The following is a 7,851-nucleotide window of genomic DNA, read 5'->3' on the forward strand; positions in this document are numbered from 1 at the left end:
TCACTGCCCTTGCTGGGGCAAGAGAACATTGAGGTACTAGTTCATTGCCAGCCACTGAGCCTTGACATTTAGAAGGGCTCTGGCACACTAGTTTAGACACACAAGCAGATTGCTAATGCTAGTGAAGATATTGTGTCATTGGGGAAGGGGGTAGCTCCCCTACCAGAGCCAGACAAACCTTGATCCCATTGTTCGGATGCAAAGCAGGGGGTGGGGCCCAGAGACCAGTGAAGAAACTCTAGGCAATTTCAGAGTGAAGAGTCAGGGCTGGGATATTTTACTGGGCAAGCCCAGCGGTTGCAGCTGCAGCGGTTCCCAAGGCTCTCTACCAGTGGCCCACCCGGGCAGCCCAGAGCCGGCAGAGGCTCCTCAAAGTCACAGAGCAAGGGAGGCTTAGTGTCCACAAGGTGGTGGGGCCCTGGGCTGGAAGAGGTATGCCTGGGGAGCCAGAATCCCGGGGCCCTTTCACCTTGAGTGCAGCGTCTGGCCGGTGGTGCAGTCAAGAGCAGTCAAATTGCAGCCTTTCCAAAGAAGCCTAGTATTGCAGTCGAGCCCGCTCCCCAAGTGTGCTTATAGCGGTGCTGCAGAGCCCTCCAGGGTCAGCAGGCTAAGGCTAGGAGCGGGGCGCCGTCCCAGAGGGAATGAACACCCCCCTCCAGCTGGTTGCTCCTCTAGTGCTCTTGGGTGCAGAGAGAAGGCGTGCAAAGCTCCAAAGCAAGCTTGCTCAGCACCCATGCCCGATCAGGGTGCCCCCTTTATCCCACTCTGGGAGCAATATCCCCCATGCCCCTTGTGCCCCCAGGGAATGAGGCGAGCACGGAGAGGTCAAGTAGCGAGGATTCTTTGTTCGACCGGAGTCCATCTTTGGACAGCAAGGACTCGGACTTTGCCAAGTTGTCCACCTCTGGCTTCATGGATGGTGCCTTCTAAGGCACCGCTGGTTCGTGGATCAAAGCCGCAAGTAGGCTGGCATTAAGACTGACAAGTACAATGCGTCCAAAGGCAGCAAGTACGTGGTGTTTTACCTGGACCTGTCCTGTGTGTTCCTCCTAGAATTTAAGAAGTGCAGCTTGGCCAGGGGCTGTCTCAGCTGCTTGAAGCACATGATGTTCCTCTTCAATTTGATATTCTAGGTAAGTCCTTACTGTTGAGTCTTCTGTTGCTTCTTCTCCTTGCTTTCCATACTATGAATATCCTCTATTTCCTCCTCATGCTATCTTACCCATCTCTGCCCAAAGGTAAGTGCTTTTAAAAATTGCAGCACCCTCCCAACCCCTGCAGCTTTTTGTTCCCTTTTTCCTCTTGTTCATGACTGAATGGAGGTTTCAACTTGTCAGTCTTCCAGGAGAGACATGCTCTGCTTCTAGAAAGATGGCAAAGTTTGAAACTGCCTTCTTCTCCTAAAGAAAGGTACACTGAAGTACCTGCACCAGGAAACCTGCATCCGTGTGTGTGTGTGAGTCAGACTTCGCAGCTGTGCCCCTGTGTTGGTCTGGGACAGTGAGGATGGTTTCTGAGTTTCTTCTATTGCTCCTGAAAACAGGCACAGTCTGTAGCATGGTGGGAGTGGGAAAGGGGTGTGGAGGTCACAGTCTCCTGCTCACTTAGGTGTCTCCCAGGAAGAGGAGGAAGCAATGATACAGGATGGGGGGCAGGCTGCTGCTTTTGAGGAATTGCTGTGGACTGGGCAGCCAGCAGTCTGGCAACACTTTCCCAGGCTCCAGAAGGCTCCAGGATGAGAAAAAGACAAAGGGAGATGATTTTTTCTAGAGAAAGTGTCAATGGATGGGCTGGCTTGGAAATATCCTGTTTTATGTGTGATACTGGTGACTGTGCATGCACAAGTACTTCCTAGTTACACAAACTGGATAAAAATGTGATTCATATCTGCTTCTTTCATCCCCATTACTGCCTCCTCCATCTCATCTCTCTTCACCAGAACTCAGACTACTCAGCACAGATATTTAGCTCATCCCCAGGCTCCATCCTGCCACAGGCTCAAGGCCATCAGCTGCCAAGCATGGTCCAGGAAGAGCCTGGGGGCCAGAGAAAGACATCCTCAGGGAGGCTGCATGGCAGTAGTATGCACCTCCTTTGGAGTGATCCACTTTTAAGAAAAACTTGTGTGTGTGTGTGTGTGTGTGTGTGTGTGTGTGTAGAGGGCAATTTTTCTGGAGAAGAAAAAGGAAGCTCTAGGCTTCGAAGGAAGAAGTGTGAGTCTCATCTGCCTTCTGTTTTTTGTTAGAGTCTTGTGTGACCTTGAGTGACTCATGTGTCTCTTAAGACTGGGGCTTCTTCTCCAGTTCAGGCTGTTAGGATGGATGGTCTTCTTCATGGTCCTTACAGTCTTAGCTCTGTGATACACTGGGGGTCAAGGAGACATCTGAGTGCATTGGTTTCTTTTCCTGTAAGACTGGTCTGAGGTGAGGTAGGTGTTTCCATAGTTGGGGGTGGGGTAGTGAAGGGGGTCAGGGAGAGGGGCACTGTAATGATTAGTGTTACTGGTCACATGGTTGGTGTTTTAGGAAAGCTGAGTCAGGTATTCTGATTCACTTTCTGGTGACAACAACCATTGGAATGTTAAGAATTACTCTGTCACTGTCTTGTGGGCCAGTGCCTTATACTCTTTCCATTCCTTTGCCAGGATCTGTGTCCACCAAGTACTTGTGTGTGTTTCCCTGGTGTCTCGGTCTACACGAGTGCTGTCATGTTTGTTGTTCCCTCCAACCTTTTCTTTCCTATTTTATAGTTTCATCCTACCATTTTGGTTTGCCACACTGCACAAATATTAATTATACAAAGACTCCGTGGGCATAGATGTTTAGTGCCTTATGACCAGTGACTATCACTCAGCAGCTTGGGCTCCTGGCCGCTCTCATCTCGCTGCCTGCTGGCCACAGGTGGTAGAACTGCCTGTGATGCCTTCAGAATGATTCTAGCTTGGTTTGGGGCAGGGAGACCTCTTTGTAGGCCATGGTCTGTGTCATGCACACATCATGGATCTGGAATATGTTTACAATAAACCAAATACATTTATCTTTTCTACAAGCATGGCAGCAGTTTGTTGATGCACCTGCCCTTTCTAGTGTGAGCTTAGAAGTTAGAGATCTTACAACCTGCTCCTAATTAGAACTCTTCCCTGGAAGAGAAGAGAATTTTACTATCCCACTCCCTGACATTCTAATTACTTAGTATTTTCAGAATTCCTGTGACAAACCACAAACTAGAGCAAATCGAGTTTTAAAGACACATTTCTTAAATGTCACTACCACATGACATGCTGAAGTCGGGTGCGGATCCTAGGAAGAATGGGGATTCTAGCTGAAGGGGAATGGTTCCCCGTGTACTTGCCAGTGCTTTCTGGGAATTGGATGGATGCGGGGATGGTGGGTGGGTCCTCATGCTATACTCAGGTGAGGACCTCCTCTAGGCACGTGACCCTCAGCTTGATGTAGAGTGGAGCAGGTAAAAGTGCTGAAGGAGTGGAGACAGCATGGTAGGAAGGGCTTAGCCCGGATTCAAAGCTTCCTCACTAGAACCAAAGGAGCAGGCACATCTCAGTGGGGGAGAGGAGGACCAGTGCAGGGAGGGAAAAGGGAGCATGGCACTAAAGCCAGATTACTCACCACAACAACTTGCAGCCAAGTTACACAGCAAGACCTGTTGTGGTGACCTCCATCAAACACACACACCTATCCTGCACCTATCTGCTTACAGTTCCCTGGACCACTGGAGCCTGAAGCAGCCCTGTTCTGAGTCTCAGATCACCATAGGCAGATGGGACCCCTGTCGGCGCTTAGGCTAACTGCAGCTTGTGAAACCTCCTGGATCTGCAGCACCAGGAACAAATGCATACTCTCAGACTTGAACTTGGACCTGACCCTAGCTCTGATTGGACTTCAGGGTTGGGCCAGGATGGGGCACGGGAGGGGGGAATCTCTGGGTTTGTGGTTTTTTTAATCTCAGCCTTGGTATGTTCATGGGTCCTCCTCTTTCTCCAGCTTTACTCCTTACCTCAGTCCAAACAGCAAGACAGATGGGCTCACCCCATCTCACCTCCCATTCACCTGCCCCAGGGAAAGATATTGTGAACTAGAAGCAGAAGTCCTGGGCTCCAGCTGCAGCACCATCACTGACATCTTGTGGGACATTGGGCAGAGTCTTTGCTCTCGCCGGGCCTCAGTTTCCCCACCTCAAATGATTAAAATAATCCCTTAGCTTCTAACATTCTCATTTGATTTTCAATGCCCTAGGCTATGCTGCAGATATGGAAACTAAGGCCCAGTGATGTGAGGTGACTTGCCTGCCTCTTGAGTACCTGGGAGATAGCCTTATTTATCAAAGGCCAGCAGAGTGTCCAACCACACCTTACTGTAAGAGATCCCAACCTCACTCCCAACCTATGCTTGAAGCCCCTTGTGGAGCTGTGTTGGGTAATGTCCTGGACTGAGGGGTCCAAATCACATTCTGGTTTGGCCTCTGTGCACTTTGGGCAGGACATGATGGCCTTGCAGACAGGGTCTTATAAAATTGCTACACTTGCTTGGTAAATTGTAGCTTCTTTTTGTGTTTGTTAGTGTTTATCTTTCCTAGATATAAAATTATAGTGGGCAGGGGCTTGATGAGGTTCATATCTGTGTATCCCAGAGTCTAGCACAGAGTAGGAACTCTGGTTTGCATACTGTGGTTCCCGCACCCACTCATGAATGAACTGCCTCCTCATCCCCCACTCTCTGATGCTTTGCTGCCACCTCCACCTGGTGCCCTGCCCTATTGCCCCCAGTGAGTGTGATTTCTCTGGTACACCTGAACCTCCCCAGATGCCTGCAACACATCCAGAGGTTTACCCCCCAGCACCAGTACCATATCTACTAACATATGGGGTCCATTCCTCCAGGTCCTGGAGTCCATCCTCCAACATCAGTGGTCCATCCAGCAACATCTGGGGTCCATCCCCCAGCTCCTGGAGTGGACCCACCATTACCAGGTGTGCACCTGCCAAACGCAGGGGTCCACCCACCAGCTCTTGAAGTGCACCCACTAGCACCAGCTGTGAACATGCCAGCTTCAGGAGTCCACCCACAAGCCCCAGGGTTCCACCAACTAGCTCCAGGGTCCACCCTCACCCATCATCTGGTGTTCATCCGAAGGTTTCAGGGGTAAACCCATCAGTTCCTGAATTCTACTCTTCATCCCCTGGCATGCACCACCCATCCCCTGGAATTCACCCTCAGGCACTGCAGGTGCATCCCCAGCCTCCTACTGCAGCCCACCCAGCTGCCCCAGTGGTGCACCCTCAGCCTCCAGGGATGCACCATCAAATACTGGGGTGCACCCTGCTCCTATGCCTCTCATGTTAAAACCCCCATTCCCCTCAGATGGCCCAGGGAACACACATTCATTTCCCCAGGCAACTTGAAGTACCAACACCCAGCATCAGTGGTCTGTGTGGTCTTTCACATGACCAGTACTGGGTAGGTTTTCTGTTTTGTCCTGCCCTGTGGCTATTAAGCAGTCTCCCCCACATCAAAATAGAAAAAACACCTGTTCTTCTGTTTTCCATATAAACCATGTATTAGCCTTCCAAGCATTATTCTTTGTTTTGTATACTATGTACAAATAAGTACATGTATTACAGCTAAAATGCATGATACAATGTAAGGCAGTTCCCTTCTGTAGAAATACACAAGGCAGAGGGCATGTGTACTTCCTGAGTTAAAAACACTCTTAGAAAGCTGAAAGACCTAAATATACTTTACTTGTGCAATTTGACTTAAGACGTGTTTTTTGATTTTGGATATGGACCCCGTATTAGCCCGCTGAGCATTGTTCTTTGTTTTGTATACTATGTACAAATAAGTACCTGTATGACATCTAAAATGCATGATACAATGTAATACAGTAATGGTCTGTACAAATGCACAAAGAGGAATGCATTTGTACTACCCGAGTTAAAGACAACTGGTATACAGCTGTAACCACTAAATGCAAGTGACTTGTGCAGTTTCAGTTAAGACAGGCTCTGAGGCACAAGGTGAAATCCTGGTCTTAGGGGAGATTTAGCCCTGGTTGCAAGGCCTTGTCCTGTCCCCTAAAGCACCCATCCCTGCATCATGGACTTCCAGCACTGAACTTGGAGGCAAAACTGGGAGTGAGGGCATGGCTTCCTCCTCAGAGAGCAACCTGGACCAGAGAGAGAGCCTGAGGCAACTGGCCCTGGAGACCATAGACCTCAACAAGGACCCATATTTTATGAAGAACCACCTGGGATCCTCTGAGTGCAAACTCTGTCTGACTCTGCATAACAATGACGGGAGATACCTGTTCCATATCCAAGGGAAGAAACATCAAAATATCTTGGCCCAGCGAGCTGTCAAGGAAGCCAAAGAAGCCCTTGCTCAGCCTGCACCAGAGATGGTAAAGGTGAAGGTCAAGAAGTTTGTAAAATTCGGCATTCCTGGTTACAAAGTGACCAAGCAGAGGGACAAAGAGATGGGACATCAAAGCCTGCTGTTCCAGATTGACTACCGTGAAATTGCAGAGGTCATCACGCCTTGCCACCACTTTGTGTGTACCTAAGAGCAGAGATTTGAGCCCTTGGATCTCCACTGGCAATACCTGCTCATGGCTGCTGAGCTATATGAGACCATTGCCTTTAAGGTGCCAAGCTGGCAGATTGACAAGGCTGAGGGCAAGTTTTAGACCCACTGGAACCGAGAGACCAAACAGTGTTTTCTACAGTTCCAATTGAAGATGGAGAAGGCTCCAGTCCCTCCCAGCCTCCAAGCAGGACCACCCATTCCCTCAGGAAATCAAGTGGTCCCTGCCCCCACTCATGAATGGACTGCCTCCTCATCCCCCACTCCCTGATGCTTTGCTGCCACCTCCACCTGGTGCTCTGCCTCTGCCACCTATTGCCCCCAGTGAGTGTGATTTCTCTGGTACCCCTGAACTTCCCCAGATGCCTGCAACAGCTCAAGAGGTGCACTGCCCCAGCACCAGTGCCACATCCACTAACATCTGGGGTCCATCCCCCATGTCATGGAGTCCATTCTCCAACATCAGTGGTCCATCCAACAACATCTGGGGTCCATCTCCCAGCTCCTGGAGTGGACCCACCATACCAGGTGTGCACCTGTCACATGCAGGGGGTCCACCCACCAGACCCTGAATTGCACCCACTAGTACCAGCTGTGCATATGCCAGCTTCAGGCATCTACCCAGGAAACCCAGGGTTCCACCAACCAGCTCCAGGGGTCTACCCTACTCCATCATCTGGAGTTCATTCTCAGTTTCCAGGGGTAAACCCATCAGCTCCTGAATTATACTCTTCATCCCCTGGCATGCACCGCCAATCCTTTGGAATTCACCCTCAGGCACCATGGGTGCACCCCCAGCCTCCTACTGGAGGCCACCCAGCTGCCCCCCGTGGTATACCCTCAGCCTCCAGGGGTGCACAATCAAATACTGGGGTGCACCCTGCTCCTATGCCTCTCATGTTAAAACCCCCATTCCTCTCAGATTGCCCAGGGAACACACATTCATTTTCCCTGGCAACTAGAACTAATACCACCCAACATATGTGGTCTGTGAGGTCTTTTACATGACTAATACTGGGTAGGATTTCTGTTTTGTCCTTCGCTGTAGCTATTAAACAGTCTCCCCAACATCAAAACAGAAAAAAACCACCTGTTCTTCTGTTTTCAATATAAACGCTGTATTAGTCTCTCAAGCATTATTTTCTGTTTCTGAAACTATGTACAAAGAAGTAACTGTATTGCAGACTAAACTGATGCTACAATGTAAGGAAATTCCCATCTGTAAGACTACCCAAGAAGAAAAGACTGGGTA

The 7,851-nt window shown here is 49.8% G+C and overlaps 1 pseudogene; it reads left to right on the forward strand.

The window, feature by feature from the left end:
* Nucleotides 1-6,113: 6,113 nt before the first annotated feature.
* LOC117701345 (uncharacterized) lies at nucleotides 6,114-7,607 on the forward strand (annotated as a pseudogene).
* The last annotated feature ends 244 nt before the right edge of the window (nucleotides 7,608-7,851 follow it).

This window comes from Arvicanthis niloticus (genome assembly GCF_011762505.2).
Source record: "Arvicanthis niloticus isolate mArvNil1 chromosome Y unlocalized genomic scaffold, mArvNil1.pat.X SUPER_Y_unloc_5, whole genome shotgun sequence".
Lineage (NCBI taxonomy): Eukaryota > Metazoa > Chordata > Mammalia > Rodentia > Muridae > Arvicanthis > Arvicanthis niloticus.